Source organism: Eleutherodactylus coqui, chromosome 11, assembly GCF_035609145.1.
Source record: "Eleutherodactylus coqui strain aEleCoq1 chromosome 11, aEleCoq1.hap1, whole genome shotgun sequence".
Classification (NCBI taxonomy): domain Eukaryota; kingdom Metazoa; phylum Chordata; class Amphibia; order Anura; family Eleutherodactylidae; genus Eleutherodactylus; species Eleutherodactylus coqui.
Window position 1 is genome coordinate 9,750,362 of NC_089847.1, and position 18,759 is coordinate 9,769,120.

Consider the following 18,759-nt stretch of genomic DNA (forward strand, 5'->3'; position numbering starts at 1 on the left):
AACTGCCGGCCGGACGCGGCTGAACTCCGGCTGCAGGAAAAAGGTGAGTATACTTTTTTTTTTTTTTTTTACACATTTTCAGGATGGTTTTCAGGGAAGGGCTTATATTTTTAAGCCCTTCCCGAAAATTCATCCAGCGCTCGCCGGCAGCCCATTGCTTTCAATGGGCGAACATCGTTCTTCTCTGCCACAGCTGTTACAGCTGTGGCAGAGGAGAACGATCTGTATAGTATATGTTCTCAATGGGGTCGGCGCGTTCTGCGAATCGTTGTGTCCTATAATTTATCGCACATCGCATAAAAAGCAGACATGTGACCGCTGGGTCTATATATATGCGGATCGCATGCACAAATCGCGCGAAAAAACGCCCGTGTGACCGAGGCCTCAATAAGTTCCAGATGTGTGTTTTTTCTTATGCAATTACGCCGTGTTTCACGTATCTCTTTGTGTATTGCGCCCAATTTGCACACCCACATTGACTTCTATGGGGACCTTTGGTGCACATATGGACAAAAATAGAGCATGTTTTATTTCCTTGTGCGAACCAAATACGGAAATGTGAACAAACCTTTGAAATCAATGGGTTCTATTCTCTGTGTATTGCACATGCAAATACGGCCGTGTGAAGCAGGCCTTACATAGGGGTGAAGACTAGAGATGAGCGAGCATACTCGCTAAGGGCAATTGCTTGAGCGAGCATTGCCCTTAGCGAGTACCTGCCCGCTTGAGAGACAAGGTTCGGGTGCCGGCGCGGGGGAGCGGTGAGTTGCAGCAGTCAGCAGGGGGAAGCGGGGGGGGAGAGAGGGAGAGAGAGATCTCCCCTCCGTTCCTCCCCGCTCTCCCCCGCAGCTCCCTGCCCGCCGCCGGCACCCGAACCTTGTCTCTCGAGCGGGCAGGTACTCGCTAAGGGCAATGCTCGCTCGAGCAATTGCCCTTAGCGAGTATGCTCGCTCATCACTAGTGAAGACTGGTTGACGGGTGAACCGTAGAGTTAGTCACCTATAGATATGAAACACTTTATCAGCTCATCCTATGACAGCACAAGTTCTCTACACAGAATACATTTGGCACTCTTGGGCCCCATTTCGAAAACTAATTTTGTGCTCCTATTCTTCTGTATGTAATCACATCACACAATCTATGAATATATAGCGGCTATTAACTTTAGATTAATTTTAACTATATGCTAGCCAGCCTGAACACCAAAAAGATAATGACAAGGGCCAGATGAACATGGGAGAAGAAATAGCATGGGCTGTGAGGCAACTGCCAAATAAGAACGCCCCAGGAATTGATAGGATATCTGTGGAGCTTCTGAAACCAATGCCAGTCAGTCCCCGCACAGCCTTGTGCCGACAGATATGGTCCACTTGTAAATGGCCAAAGGATTGGAAAAGATTCAACCCACTACCAAAGAAGGGTGATGCCCGAGATTGCTCCAACTATGGCACCATAGCACTGATCTCCGACGCCGGTATGATCCTATTGAAGACTATTCAAAAGCGGCTGCAGCAGGTCATTGATCGGGAACTGCCTGATGTCCTAGCCGGTTTTAGGAAGGGGAGAGGTACTAGAGATTACACCGCCAACATCAGATGGATCATGGAAAAGACCTGCGAATATCAGAGATCTCTACATATGTTTCATTGACTACAGCAAGGCTTTCGACTGCATTGAATGTGACAAGCTCCAGGCTGTTCTGCATGACTTGGTGTCTCAGTTGACTTGATTAAGCTAATCAAATCATTGTATGTCAATCAAGAAGCAATGGTGCCAACACTCTATGGTGATACAGACTGCTTCACTGGCAAGGGTGTGAGACAGGGCTGCATATTGTCCCCATTTCTCGTCAATCTTTACGCTGAGGTGATCATCAGGAAACTAGACCTGGACTTGCCCAACATTGGAGTGAAGATCAGAAGAAGGACCATCAACAACTTGAGATATGCGGATGATACAACTCTGCTGGCTGAAAGAGAGGAAGAACTAATAAACATTTTGAAACTTAAAGGGGTTGTCCCGCGCCGAAACGGGTTTTTTTTTTTTTCAACCCCCCCCCCCCGTTCGGCGCAAGACAACCCCGATGCAGGGACCTAAAGAAAGCTTACCGGAGCGCTTACCTTAATCCCCGCGCTCCGGTGACTTCTATACTTACCGGTGAAGATGGCCGCCGGAATCCTCTTCCTCCGTGGACCGCAGCTCTTCTGTGCGGTCCATTGCCGATTCCAGCCTCCTGATTGGCTGGAATCGGCACGTGACGGGGCGGAGCTACACGGAGCCGGCATTCTGCACGAGCGGCTCCATTGAAGAGAGCAGAAGACCAGGACTGCGCAAGCGCGGCTAATTTGGCCATCGGAGGGCGAAAATTAGTCGGCTCCATGGGAACGAGGACGCTAGCAACGGAGCAGGTAAGTAAAAAACTTTTTATAACTTCTGAATGGCTCATAATTAATGCACAATGTATATTACAAAGTGCATTATTATGGCCATACAGAAGTGTATAGACCCACTTGCTGCCGCGGGACAACCCCTTTAAGGCCCATTTACTTTCACATTGCGTTTTGCAGTGTCCACTAGCCATATGAATCAGTAAAGCTCCTAGTAAACACAGATGCGTCCACCCTTAGCCTGGCTTGGGCTTTGTTAAGCTGGGAACTTTTACACATATTGCTGGGTACTTAAAAGCTTATTGCTCCTGTCCTTTCACATAGGAGTGATGATCACTCACTGAATGAAAGCACAGTGCGCCAAAGATCTCTTCCGGCCACCCGCCTCCATTCACAGTAAACAGGCAGTCATTCATAAATAAACGACTGCCTGTTTAAATGGGCCGACAGTAGCTTGGTTTTAAGGTAAGCTAAAAGCCAAGCAATTCCGACAGGTGAGCCATTGTCACTCACTTGCCCTGTTGAGTCCTGCATTTACACCGCCGGCCCATGTAGAAGTACAGCTTGTAACAATACCGATTCAATGCCATGTTCTGCAAATCCACCCAGTAAAAAAGTATACTTACTTTTCACGCCCGGCTAATATACGCTTTCCCTCTCTGCAGGGGGAGGAGTCAGGACGGGGAGCAGTGAACTGAGCTCCTGCCCCCTCTCCGCCCCTCACCTCTATTTGCAATGGTAGGAGGCGGCAGTTAGCTCTGCCCCGTTCCCCCTCCTATTACAACAGAAAGAAACAGAAGTGCTGGATCCGGCACATACTGGATCCCATTGACTATAATAGGGTTCATCCAGCTTTTGGCACACCCCCTGGCACTAATCTGGATGAGTCTCTGATGCGGATGTGAACATAACCCGAGGAAGGGTACAACTGTACGCCAAACGTATCTATAGGCTTATCTTCACCTGATGGAGGCAAATGAGTATCCTTTTGGCCTCTGCTGGGGTCTATGCATCAGTAAACCTTGTGTTGCTGTAGGTAGTAGTGCAGCAGCATGTGCTATTCCATACAGAGGCCTCCAGAAACAAAGTACATCATGCAGTATAATTCTTTTTACCTTTTACAATGGCAGTCTATGGGCAACAGATGCCACTCTGTGCCTATGCAGTGCCATCTGTTTAAAGTGCATGTTGGGAAATCCTCCTGAATGATACTGCAAAACAGTGTGACAAAACCCTTATACCTAAGGGCAGCCCCACAAGGCGGTGTCTGCTTGTTTCCAATGCGTTAATTCTCACCATCGCTTTGCATGCGCATTTTGCACCTGCAAAAAATAAACACAATACGCTCTATTTTAGTGCACATTTGTGCATCAAAGGTACTATAGGAGGTTATGAGGGTGCACAAATGCGCAGCCATTCCCCGCGCAATTCGCAATGAACTGCACCATTTCGTGGGGAAATCAAAAACACTGGGGACTAATTAGGCCGCACAGCTTTTAAATCACAAAACTCACAGAAAAAGAAGCCAGATACAGGATATGTACTACAGGAAATGTCCAGGCGCCATGTGACCCGATAGCATGCAGCAAGGCAGATTGCTACCGTATATAGAGGAGCAAAAATGTTCAGGTGCAGACTGATTGAGCAGCCATTCAACTCAACCCAGGGTGGGGGTGGGGTGACTGCCAATAGACCCAGCCTGCACAATATGAACTGATACCAAGGATGACCACCATACATATATGTGCGCCACACATACAGGGATACAAAGCAGTGGATTGTCCTGCATTAAAAGTGTGCCACGCATGCATGCCAACCTGGGCTCCTCCAGCATCTATAGCAAACCGTATGCATAAAAAACTCACATTGATAAATGTGGGTGTTAGTATTTTAGGCCCAAAACACGTAATGTGACGTGCCACGGCAAGTCTACCGCGCGTACGCCATGTGGCACACTTTTAATGCAGGGCAATCCACTGCTTTGTCAGAGTGGGTTGTATCCCTGTATGTGTGGCGCACATATCTATAGCGGCCATCCTTGGTATTGGTTCATATTGTGCAGGCTGGGTCTGTTGGCAGTCACCCCTCCCCCACCCTGGATTGAGTTGAATGGCTGCTCAATCAGTCTGCACCTGAACATTTCTGCTCCTCTCTATAGCAATCTGCCTTGCTGCACGCTATCAGGTCACATGGCGCCTGAGCATTTCTGGTAGTACATATCCTGCATCTGGCTTCTTTTTCTGTGAGTTATGTCTTTTTTTCTCACCTCTGAGCTTTTTAAATCACGGAGCGGGTGTGTCCCGCCCCAATATGAACGGCCCCAAGCAGCGCAGAAAGTACAGTAAAATGCGCAGATACGCGTGCCTTCACTATGCGTTTTTGTGCATATGCCCGTGTGAGGCTGCCCTATATGTCCATTATATGCATTACAGGAATAGCGCCATTGTACGAGGACCATTGATGCCCAAACTTCCAGGTTCAGCCTGGAATCCAATACATCAGATGGTCGCATTTATCGGCCGATGTTTTATCGCGGGCGTGAATGAGGCCTTAAGGCAACACAACATGTAAAGCCGATGCAGCGTTATTCCTAGAGCGTGGCTGTTCATTCACTCCGGAGTAATGCCAGCAGTGACCATGCTTTTTAGCACAGTTGAAAAAAAAAAGCTATGCAGACGCGTGCCCCCGAAGTACGCGAATAGTACGTGATTTTGGCATGTCGGGTGATGAGGCCCAATGAATAGGTTTTCTGGGGATGTTCCTAGCTCATATGCTGAAGGTACACTGCAGCGCGTCTTTTGGGGTGAATACACCCGCTATATGACCATCTACACTGGAAAACACAACACAATCAACTATGTCCCATAAATGGTTAATGTGAGAGCCCGCTGTAGCGATAATAAATGAAGGAATTGATGTCAGTCAGCGGTTGCTGACAGAGATCCAGCACAGCGGGTAGATGATAATTAAAGTAGATGATTAAAATGAATCTAAAATGTAAAAAAAAAAAATCCTGTCACACAAGGTGCAAACGTATAATCTACAATGGCTGCGCGTCATGTGACTTTATGCTAATCGCCATTTCCTGCAGCCATTCCTGGAAGAAGGCAGCGCTTGTGCGCTAAAAGCGTGAAGCGGACAGTCAGCAACGGCTCCAATGTGATGCAAGAGGAATATTTCTGAATCTGAAATAGTAAAAAGCATTCAGAGTTGATAAGATGGACGATCTCTTTGTTCCGTGGATCAGTTTCAGTGCGAATCCACATTAGATGGAAAAATCCAGCGATCGGAGCGACTTCCAACGAGGCCGGGTCATCAATGGTACACAGCCGATGCCTCATTGCCAACTGCATGGGTTTCTCGTGTAACGGTGTGGAGAGTATACAGAAAATGGTGCGATCGATGAAAACATCCAGTGAAAGGGGATCCTGTGGATGGAACAACTCATCATCAATAGGGGTCGGAGGAGGATGTCAGGAATCGTTCTGACCAACAGGCTGCACAGTCAGGAGCAGCTGAATGGCTGGAGCTCCATTTAGAGTGTTTGAATGCTCAACTACTCATTCTTTAGCACAGATGGGCTATAACCGCAGCACCATTGTGTCTAAGGCCGGGCTCACATAAGGTCAACGTTTCACCGCTGTGTGAGTCGGCTTATAGACGCTTATGGCAGCGATTTTTGACTGCGCGTCACAATGTATCTCACGCACTCTGACATGCGCAGTCTTCTTGGTTTAATCTTCATATTAAAACTCCAGCTGTTTCGCTTCGCGATGTTCCATATAAATGCCGCATACATGCAATGTACAGCATTTAGTACGCACCCATAGAGGACATTAGGGCTCCATCGCGCGGAATATGCGATAAAACAGAACATGCTGCGTTATTATATGCAGTGAAAAAACACTAGTGTGAGTGTAAGAGCGAAACAATGTATCTATATACTGCCGCAATGTACAACGTATTAGACACTTGTAGATCGCGCACATAAAACACAATTCAAATAGGCTTGTGTGAGCCTGACCTAAGAGAAATAGAGAGCCGAGACTCCGGGGGGCAGAAGAGAGCAAAAACTGTATCACTGAGCAGCAAAAAAAAACACCCCCTGGTCAGATGGGTCCAAATCTCTGTTGCTGATGGGAAAGCAGAATTTGGTGCAAGCAGCATGAATTACCTGTTACATCACTAATTACTTCAGAAGGGTCGGTGATCCGGGGATTATTCCCATTGCCAGAGTTGGAGACCGAAAGGAATTTTTTTCCCTTTAATAGGCTCCTACTAGAGATGAGCGAGTATACTCGCTAAAGGCAATTGCTCAAGCGAGCATTGCCCTTAGCGAGTACCTGCCCGCTCGAGACGGAAGGTTCGGGTGCCGGCAGTGGGCACGGAGCTTCCGGGGAGAGCGGGGCGGAACGGAGGGGAGATCTCTCTCTCCCTCTCTTCCCCCCGCTCCCTCCTGCTGACAGCCGCTACTCACCGCTCCCCCGCGCCGGCACCCGAACCTTCCGTCTCGAGCGGGGAGATACTCGCTAAAGGCAATGCTCGCTCGAGCAATTGCCTTTAGCGAGTATACTCGCTCATCTCTAGCTTCTACCTCATTGCCTTTTTTTGCCTTTCTCTGGATCAACATTGTGGGGGGGGGGGGGGGGATAGGCTGAACTAGATGGACATGTGTCTGTTTTCAGCTAACATACTATATTACTATGAATTGATGACCCCTTCCTGTCAGTTGATCGGAACATGTCAGCACCTCCATCTAACTTGCGACAACTACAATAAGCTTCCTGTCCGCAAGGGCCGATCTTCCTGCAGAATCAACGCCACGGCAAACTGCTGCTCTTCTGAAGGCCGAAGGAGGTCCAAGAATCGGAGTCTCTAATAAAGTGGCCATGCAGTGTATGTATTCCATATGCGCTCCCCAGCCACATTACACCACTAAGTTTTACGTACTTGGATTTTTTCTTTTCCTATGAAACAATAAAATGTTATTTTTACGTAGAATGAAAGTCAAATAAATATCTGAAGAGATAAACAGCGTAAATAGTTTTCCTTTAAGACCCACAAACAGCCGCCAGCTTTGCCGTGTCCTATAGGCAGCGTGCTCCGGGTGCAGCTAAATGAGCCTGTATATCCTCCATACGTCAGAAGCTTTAGGATGTAATATTCATATTACCGAGAAAGTTAGAAAACTGGAGCCTTCCATTTATGAATAAGGTCCTTGACACCGCTAGTGAATCGGTCCCTGTGCTGTCGTAGCGAGGCACAAGCCCCACCACAAACACTTATTTGTAGAGAGTGAATATTAACACTCTAATTTATGACCTAATTAGTAGCTTATAGTAATAACTGAAAATATGATATTAAAATCCTTACAAACTGCTCTGCATTTAGGAACTGCGTCGCTAGGAGACTTTGTCAATAACGGGAACATCATTACCTAGAAAATGTTTTTTTTATTATTGCAGATTTTTTTTTTACTACATGCTATGGAGAGATGCCATATATAGCTCCATCCGCTACACAAAAACACACATTTTTCTTGCGTCTTGTAACATTTGTATGGTTGGTTATACCAGATTTATAAAAGGAATTGGCATTTTGGGTGTTTTCTTATAACACTGCAGTTTACTTATATATCAGTCTGTGTTCTCTGTTATCAGCCAGAGCTACGATTAGATGTCAGTCAACACGGATCAGCCGTAACATGATAACCGCTGAGAGGTGAAGTGAATAACATAGATTACTTGGTGACAATGGGGCCCGTCAGGAATGGGATATATCAGGCAGCAAGTGATCTGAGTGACTGTAAGGCCGCGCTCACATGGGTGGATTCTAATTTCGGCCATTCAAAGGCATGTGCTTTCGCTTTTTCGCTCACTCTTGCGGATACGAATTCCGTATTACGCCAGCGGAGGAAAAAGCACAGCATGCTTTATTTTGCTGCGGACGCCTCCATTGAATTTAATACGCGATTAACTGGGAAACGGTGTGGGAAAGAAAACTGGACTGCACATGGCTGACGGCGAGCCGGCGTGGTCATCCGCAATACGGATTATTCAGGTACGCAGGGTCACCGGCCGGGTTCATAGCTGGAATCCTAGCGACATAAATTCCAATGTCTAGATGACTGGGTTAGAGCATCTCCAAAATGGTAGGTCTTGTGGGGTGTTCCTGCTAGGTTGGGGTTAATCCCTACCAAAAGTGGTCGAAGGAAGGACAGCTCACGAACTTGCAACAGGGTCCTGGGTGTCCAAGTGACATTAATGCGTGTGTGGAGCAAAGGGTGCCCGTCTGGTCTGATCCCACAGAAGGGCTACTGTAACGCAGATTGCTGTCAAAGTTAGCTATGATAGAAGTTGGCGGTGATAGAGAAGTCCACTACTGAAAGTGTCTATGATGGGCTTGTGAGCATCAGAACTAGACCAAGGAGCAATGGAAATAGGTGGCCTGGTCAGGAGAATCCCGTTTTACACTTTTACATCATGTGGACGGCCGGGTGCGTCATTTACTTGGAGAGATGGCAGCGGCATGCACTATGGGAAGTAGCCAGCCAGCGAGGGCAGTGTGAGGGGCGATGTTCTGCTGGGCACTTGGGTCCTGGCATCATGTGGATGTGACTCGTACCACCTGCCTAACATTGTATCGACAAGTATTCCCTGCATGACAGCGGGATTCCCTAAGGGCAGCGCCAGGATAAAGCTTCTGGCCGCGCTGCAAAAGTCGTTCAGGAATAGACGAGGCACATAACAACGAGGTCAAGGTGATGACTTGGCTTACAAATACCCCAAAGGTAAATAAGATGGAGCATCTGTGGGTTGTACTCAAACAAGTCTGATCCGTGGAAGTCCCACGGAGCAACCTACAGGATCTCCTGCTAAATTCCACGGGACACCTTCTGATCTTCTTTGACATCCAAAATGGGTCAAAGCTGTTTTGGCTACGGTGAGAGATCTAAACAGTATTAGGCACGTGGTTTTAAAGTTCCGGCTAACTGAAGCTCATCTGAGCAAATTATTAGTTATTACAATGAACATTTCAACATATTATAGAATCAATAATTCATTTTCGGTAAGCTCCAGCACTGAACGCTTGCCCTCACTCTAACCAAAAAGTATACTTCTGAAGGAAGTTGGGTGAAAACACGCTCAAGGAATAATCCATTACTGATACAGTGTGTTATGCCTATGGCTGGACATGGGGGGCTTGACAAAGGGATTCAAACGGCATGAAAGAAAGAAGCCCCGTGTCATGCTCCACCCCCTCCGGCCTGGCACTACCCACGATGCAGTACACAGTTTTGCCTACAGTGTTTCTTTTAGTAGCTATGTAAAAAGCACAGATAAAAAATGTCATTTTACAACGAACATAGCTTGTGAATTCTATTTAGCCACAGAAAACTGCAAAAAAGGTAAAATAATGATCATTGGGGGGGCAATTTATCACTTGGAACTAAGACAAAAATCAATCTTTATTGACTCAACTATGACATTCATTCATTGTCAGTCTTTCCAACATACAAGTATCACACACCTACAGTATCTGTCTAATTATCTATCTCATATCTATCATCTATCTCATATCTATCTATCTATCTCATATCTATCTATCTCATATCTATCTATCTCATATCTATCTCATATCTATCTATCTCATATCTATCTCATATCTATCTATCTCATATCTATCTATCTATCTATCTATCTCATATCTATCTATCTATCTCATATCTATCTATCTATCTCATATCTATCTATCTCCTATCTATCTATCTCCTATCTATCTATCTCATATCTATCTATCTATCTCATATCCATCTATCTATCTCCTATCTATCTATCTATCTCCTATCTATCTATCTCGTATCTATCTATCTCGTATCTATCTATCTCGTATCTATCTATCTCGTATCTATCTATCTCGTATCTATCTATCTCGTATCTATCTATCTCGTATCTATCTATCTATCTCGTATCTATCTATCTCGTATCTATCTATCTCGTATCTATCTATCTCGTATCTATCTATCTCGTATCTATCTATCTCGTATCTATCTATCTCGTATCTATCTCATATCTCATATCTATCTATCTATCTCATATCTATCTATCTCATATCTATCTATCTCATATCTATCTATCTATCTATCTCATATCTATCTATCTATCTCATATCTATCTCCTATCTATCTATCTCCTATCTATCTATCTCCTATCTATCTATCTCGTATCTATCTCGTATCTATCTATCTATCTCGTATCTATCTATCTCGTATCTATCTATCTCGTATCTATCTATCTCGTATCTATCTATCTCGTATCTATCTATCTCATATCTATCTCGTATCTATCTATCTCGTATCTATCTATCTCATATCTATCTATCTATCTCATATCTATCTATCTATCTCATATCTATCTATCTATCTCATATCTATCTATCTCATATCTATCTATCTATCTCTCTATCTATCTCGTATCTATCTATCTCGTATCTATCTATCTCGTATCTATCTATCTATCTCGTATCTATCTATCTCGTATCTATCTATCTCGTATCTATCTATCTATCTCATATCTATCTATCTATCTCATATCTATCTATCTATCTCATATCTATCTATCTATCTCATATCTATCTATCTATCTATCTCATATCTATCTTCTATCTATCTATCTCCTATCTATCTATCTCCTATCTATCTCGTATCTATCTCGTATCTATCTATCTATCTCATATCTATCTATCTCGTATCTATCTATCTCGTATCTATCTATCTCGTATCTATATATCTCGTATCTATCTCATATCTCATATCTATCTATCTATCTCATATCTATCTATCTCATATCTATCTATCTCATATCTATCTATCTATCTCCTATCTATCTCCTATCTATCTATCTCCTATCTATCTATCTCGTATCTATCTATCTATCTCGTATCTATCTCGTATCTATCTATCTCATATCTATCTATCTCGTATCTATCTATCTCGTATCTATCTATCTCGTATCTATCTATCTATCTCATATCTATCTATCTATCTATCTATCTCATATCTATCTATCTATCTATCTCATATCTATCTATCTATCTATCTCATATCTATCTATCTATCTCATATCTATCTATCTATCTCTCTATCTATCTCGTATCTATCTATCTCGTATCTATCTATCTCGTATCTATCTATCTCGTATCTATCTATCTATCTCGTATCTATCTATCTCGTATCTATCTATCTCGTATCTATCTATCTCGTATCTATCTATCTATCTCGTATCTATCTATCTCGTATCTATCTATCTCGTATCTATCTATCTATCTCATATCTATCTATCTATCTATCTCATATCTATCTATCTCATATCTATCTATCTATCTCATATCTATCTATCTATCTCTCTATCTATCTCGTATCTATCTATCTCGTATCTATCTATCTCGTATCTATCTATCTCGTATCTATCTATCTATCTCGTATCTATCTATCTCGTATCTATCTATCTCGTATCTATCTATCTCGTATCTATCTATCTATCTCATATCTATCTATCTCATATCTATCTATCTCATATCTATCTATCTATCTCATATCTATCTATCTATCTATCTATCTATCTATCTATCTATCTCATATCTATCTCCTATCTATCTATCTATCTCCTATCTATCTATCTCCTATCTATCTCGTATCTATCTATCTATCTCGTATCTATCTATCTCGTATCTATCTATCTATCTCGTATCTATCTATCTCGTATCTATCTATCTCATATCTATCTATCTATCTATCTCATATCTATCTATCTATCTCATATCTATCTATCTATCTATCTCATATCTATCTATCTATCTATCTATCTATCTCATATCTATCTATCTCATATCTATCTATCTCATATCTATCTATCTCATATCTATCTCATATCTATCTATCTCATATCTATCTATCTATCTATCTATCTATCTATCTATCTATCTCATATCTATCTAACTCATATCTATCTATCTCATATCTATCTATCTATCTATCTCCTATCTATCTATCTCCTATCTATCTATCTATCTATCTATCTCCTATCTATCTATCTCCTATCTATCTCGTATCTATCTATCTATCTCGTATCTATCTATCTCATATCTATCTATCTATCTATCTCATATCTATCTATCTATCTCATATCTATCTATCTATCTCATATCTATCTATCTATCTCTCTCATATCTCTCTCATATCTATATATCCATCTCATATCTATCTATCTAGCTCATATCTATCTATCTAGCTCATATCTATCTATCTAGCTCATATCTATCTATCTAGCTCATATCTATCTATCTAGCTCATATCTATCTATCTATATATCTCATATCTATCTATCTATATATCTCATATCTATCTCAAATCTATCTATCTATCTCCTATCTATCTATCTCAAATCTATCTATCTATCTCCTATCTATCTATCTATCTATCTATCTCATATCTATCAATCTCCTATCTATCTATCTATCTTATACCAGTTATATCCATCAGAGGCGTTTTATGTATAACAAAGCAAATACACTTCTATGTGTCATTACCAGGCACTACTTTAGAATAGCCATAAGATGCAGAAGATGTTCCCTTAGCTTTAATACTTTAAGGGCCACAGAAGAATTCTTTGCACAGTCCTTGGACGTGTTACACATGAAGCTGTCATCTGCATCATTAGGTATATAATCCTCTGATTTTATGTAAATAGCTTTTGCAACAAAGCCCACACTATCCCCCCGCTTGTTATAATCTGCGTCCTCCCACCAGGGACATGAACACGCCACCCACAGTAAACTGCATAATGTCTGTGAAAGGACCATCAGTCTTCTGGCCGGAGCTGTCCATACTCGTACCTAAGGGTCAATGACCAGTAGGCATTAATTAATCCAGCTGGGTGAACACATTTCGGGCTCAATAGACAACATGATCTCGTGCAATATTTAATAATGATGGAATAAACAACAACAGGAGCACAAAGGGAGCAGCGATCGTCCGTTCCTTACCGGGGTTGTTCGTTACACATCTTGTACAGCTCAAGGCATTGTCTTATATATCCTCATTTGCTGTTTTCACTTTCTATTTCATTTGATTACGAATAAGGCAACAATATCCAGAAAATAATCATTAAAATGAATGCAGCACTTAAAGGGGTTGTCCAGGATAAGAAAAACTGCCTGCTTTCTTTCAAAAACAGCACCCCACCTGTCCATGGGTTGGGTCTGTTTTTGTAGCTTAGTTCCACTGAAAGTGTACAGAAACATGGCGTGGCTGGCATGGTGTAGCTATTGACTGCTGCAGATGTAGGGGCACCCTGACCATGAGGCAACCTGAGACTATTGCCTCAGGTGGAAATCTGCAGCACTTAAGAAGGGGCAGTGCAAGGGCTGCCATCCAGCCAGTAAGACACCGGTCTGAAGACCAGTAATAATTTTTTTACCATATTAATGGCTGGTAACAAATAATTGTCAGCTGTCAGCCGTCTGCCAGCCACTACTGCTGTAACCATACTGTGATCCCTGAACTCTTCTCCCAGTGTTTTACTAAGGGAGACACTATTACTACTGGGGCCACTAAGGGGAACACTTACTACTGGGGCAACTATGGGGGGTCACTATTACTACTTGGGCCACTAATGGCGTCAATATTGCTACTAGGGCCATTATGAAGGTCACTATTACTACTAGGACCACTAACAGGGTAACAATTGCTACTGGGGCCACTAACGGGGTCACTATTGCTACTAGGACAACTATGTGGGTCACTATTACTACTGGGGCCACTAACAGGGTCACTATTGCTACTGGGGCTACTAATGGCGTCAATATTGCAACTAGGGCCATTATGAAGGTCACTATTACTACTAGGGCAACTATGGGGTCACTATTACTACTAGGACCACTAACAGGGTAGCAATTGCTACTGGGGCCACTAACAGGGTCACTATTGCTACTAGGACAACTATGTGGGTCACTATTACTACTGGGGCCACTAACGGGGTTACTATTGCTACTGGGGCCACTATGGAGGTCACTATTGCTACTGGAACCACTAATGAGGTAACTATTAGTATTGGGGGCACTTTTACTCTGCCACTTCAGACAAGTCTTAACGGTTCAAATATGGCATTGGGTATCTAGTGTACTGACATTTTCAATGCCTGTAAAATTATTATGGCTGAGCTGCAAGACCACATCCAACCTGCAAATAAGTGTGCAATAGGCAGCTTTTATAAGTAAATGGTCATCTAGCTCTGGAAAACCAATTTTAAGGTAGAGGGGGTGAAATTCAATAATATGGTCAATAGGATTCCTTTTGAGGGTATTTCTTTGAGTCGGAGAATGTGCAGCCTGGTTGGCTGAGAACCTTTACATGGTTTACGTATTTTTTATCTACCATGTTGTTTTTGGACTAGATTTTTAGTTACAGGGACACAAAGAGTTACTGACATGTAATCACTGTACCCTTTTCGGAGAATATACTTGGTAAAGATGACTTGTAACTGCTAAGTCTGTGGCTCTTCTACCACCTGAACTCCAAAGAACAATCGTTTAAATAATTTAACTTTATCCCAAAGATCATCTTCACACTAAATACATGGATGAACATTTAGCTGTGATTGGAAACATTGTCCTACATTATACTGCTCTGAATTAATTAAATGACCATATAGGGAAGCCCCAATCGTGAAAGGGCCAAGGGCTCTAATAAAGGGGCCATTCAGTGTAAGTTTGGGATTCCAAAGCTTTAGAATTTACCAGTTTGAGATTTGCTCTTGGCGCATAGAGATTAGAAAATCAGGCAACACTGAGGAAACTCTTCACCACGGCTACCTCCAACAATAAGGAAAATATGGATACAAAGGAAGAGACTAACCGATTTTTATTGGATAGAAATAATTTTTTTAAACTAACATCATAAACGTCATCAATAAAACTACTCTGAGACCAACTGGTCAATGGGTCTGTATACTTGTAGTCAGCAAAAAACACAACAAACACATCCCTATATACCTCACCAAGGGCGTGCCTAAAGTCTGGAGAAGTCAATCGCAGGACTTATCTCCAATGACTGAATATGAAGGGGTGTGACCCCTATTTTAAGAATGAACTACCCTTTTAAATGCATCATATACGGAGATGGAGAATAACATCTATCAGGCCATCCAACGGGTCCCAGTAAAGATGAGAACTGATCACATGATGCTCAAAACCAAACCATGAAAAACCATCTTTAGATAAGCACATCCACCATGTTTCCAGTTGTATCTATATAATCTGTGCAATGTGATTGGCTTACCATCGCTTTAAAGGGGTTGTCCACGTGTGATGGAACTGGAACTTTCCAAAAATCAAACTAGGTCTGCTAAAAGAATAAAGGCAGCAGCACTTACCTGTCTTCTGCCGGGGTGATCCAGCACAGTCCTCCCAGTCTTTGTTGTAGAACGGATACCACCTGACTGCTGCAGCCAATCAGAGGCCGCAGTGGCCACATGCTATTTTCCTGATATCACAATTCGGATGCTAAAAGCCATGGTGCCAGGAGAAAGCCACATGACTGCTGCAGCATTCAGATTGCATCTGTTCCACAACAAAGACCAGGACCACTGCAAGGCTGCAGTGCTGGATCACCCGGGCAGAGGATGGATAAGCACCCCTGTTTTGTTGTTTTAACAGGCTTGGATCGATTTTTAGAAAGTTGCCTCACACTTGGACAACCTTTAAATGGGGTGTACCAGAATCACAAGTTATCCCCTAATGACAGGATAGGGAATAACTTGCTGATCAGTGAGGGTCAATTGATCTCAAAAACAATGGTCCCGTGTCCCCCTCTGCCTGTCACCGTAGGGTCACTTCTTCACCCTCAGTGGTCTCAGAATTAATGTAGTGCTGGCCAAGCAAGCATGATCAGCACTCCATTCTGTTCAATGGGGCTGACGGAAATACCCGAGTGCTTTCAGTTGCATTAAAAGCGAATGGAATGCCAGTGTGCTTATGAGACAATTGCCCTATTCAGTCTCCTCCTCACTGCAGGAGGTGCATTAAGCCTGTAGTGAAGAGGCTAGGGTAAATGGGATTTCCATTCTCGAGATTGGTGGATGCCTCAGTGTCTCAGATGTCTCAAAAAATGGCTTTTGAGCAATCATTTTGCATAAACTACTACTTGGTACTAATACCAATTAGTAGCTTGTGCGCTGCCGGGAGCTGTATTCAGAGAACAGACCACATGCTGTTCTCTGAATAAGTTCCCTTTGTTCTGCCATGGGGCTGGCAGCTGAGACAATGTAATCAGCTGTTATCAGCACTCCCTGGGCAGAACACAGCGTTCGGTCCATCTTATCAGCTGTTCTGCCGAACGATGGATTTCATGCCGAACTGAAATTCATTGTTCGTCAGAAAAGTGAAAGATGGGCACATTTACACGCAACGATTATCACTCAAAAGATGGCTTTTGAGCGATAATCGTTGTGTCTAAATGGGTCCTAAGACCCCCACCGATCAGCAAGTTATGCCTATCCTGTGGATAGGGGATAACTTGCGATTCTGGCACAACCTTAAGATTCTTTTACGAGTACAAATAATTTCTCAAGTGATTTTATGCACTTACTATCTGCAAGACTACATTGACAACATAGAAAACTAATCTGCTTTCATTAAAACAAGATTCTCTCTCTGTATAAAACTCATTGAACGTAAACCAATAGGATGGAAGAGCGTGTTACTCATCGTGCGGGGTGCTACATCGATTCTGCATTCAGACATATCAAGCATATAATTACTTTAAAGTTCTGATCGTCTTGTTTGAGAGTCTTGGTATGGGTCACTTAGAATACACTGCTTACACAATAGCGAATGTTCAGGAAGGGTCCTTTCTCCATGCATCGAGAGCTGAGCTCGGTGTGAACAATGAAAGAAAGTGCCCTGCACTCCAACCCTCTCTCAAATGGATAATTCCAGTGATGCTCCTGACAGCAATGCTTTAGATTTTGATTTATGTTCCTCTAAAGCTAAAATCAAAGATTCCATCTAGTGCTATTTTATGGCAGCTGAAATGATGAATGGTGAAGTCTCTCAGCCAAACGATGCTGCTGTGTCTTTGCCCTGGATTTTAATTGCTAAAGTAGCCAGTCATTGCTCAGAATTCAGTGGTAAGCACACTTTAGAAATTGTGGAGATGGCCGTTTGGAACAAAGATTGAAATAGGAGTACTACATCTTGTGTTTAATCATTCATGGGAGAGATAGGAAGCGCACACACACACAAGAACTACATGCTCTACCTTGTATATTAAATTAAACGTTAAGTGCTCATTAAATATGCTCAATCCATGTTTATCAATTGGTTATTACACTATGTAACCTTCATTGATTAGCTGAACACACAACAACTTCCCAGAAGCCTTTGAGTGTTGGACCGGTGGGCATGAGGCTATACCCTGGACAGTAATAATCGTCAGAGCTCGGGCGGTAAAGGAGATTTGATTTTTGTAGCAAAAATGAAAAGTTAATCAAATCGGTGAAGAATTTCTTGCTTCAATCTTTCTCACCGTCATCATTAATTTTTTCGAAATGTGCACCAACATACTTGATCATATGAAATACCAGGGAGGCCACCCGCGAACCCTAGAACATAGGGGCTGCTGCAGAAGGTTGTGCACTGACTGCATCTCTCAGATTCATGTGGGAGAGACAAAGTAACACCAGAAGATTAAAAACATCTCCCTGGAGTGAAGCTGAGGGACTCACATGGGAGCGTGAAGGAAGGCTTCTTTACTCCAGCGATCTCTGAACCTGGAACCCCCAAATACTATTATCTGATGTCTCTCTTTCTCACAAAGGTGCACCTTTACAGCACCCTTCAGAAGTTTTGCAAAAATCCCATGTTTCAAACAAAAAAATCACTACTCAGAAACATCTCTGGGGGGTTTCTACCATGAATTGAAATTAATCCTGCCTGAAAAACATAAAAAAGTTGATCCATCACATTCCGATACTAAGCAGGGTGGTCACACAGGCAGAGGGTAGGTACTCCCGGGAGTCCACAGTGTGAAGCTATTTCCAGATTACAAGACTCAAGTTGGAAGATCTACCTGGTTTTGGTTTTTAGTGCAATAGACACGGCCCCAAAGCAGCAAAATTTACAAATATTTATTCTTACTTTTATATTTTAAAAGGTGTTTCAAAACTTCTAGATGGTATTGTGCTATTTTAGTGCTTAGAGGATATGACAGGTTCCATTTAAGCTGTAAGATCCTACAAACTACCTATACAGAAGTCATATGCTGACATAGAGGGAGTTAGAGGGTATGGAAACCTTTGTGCATGAAAAATCAATA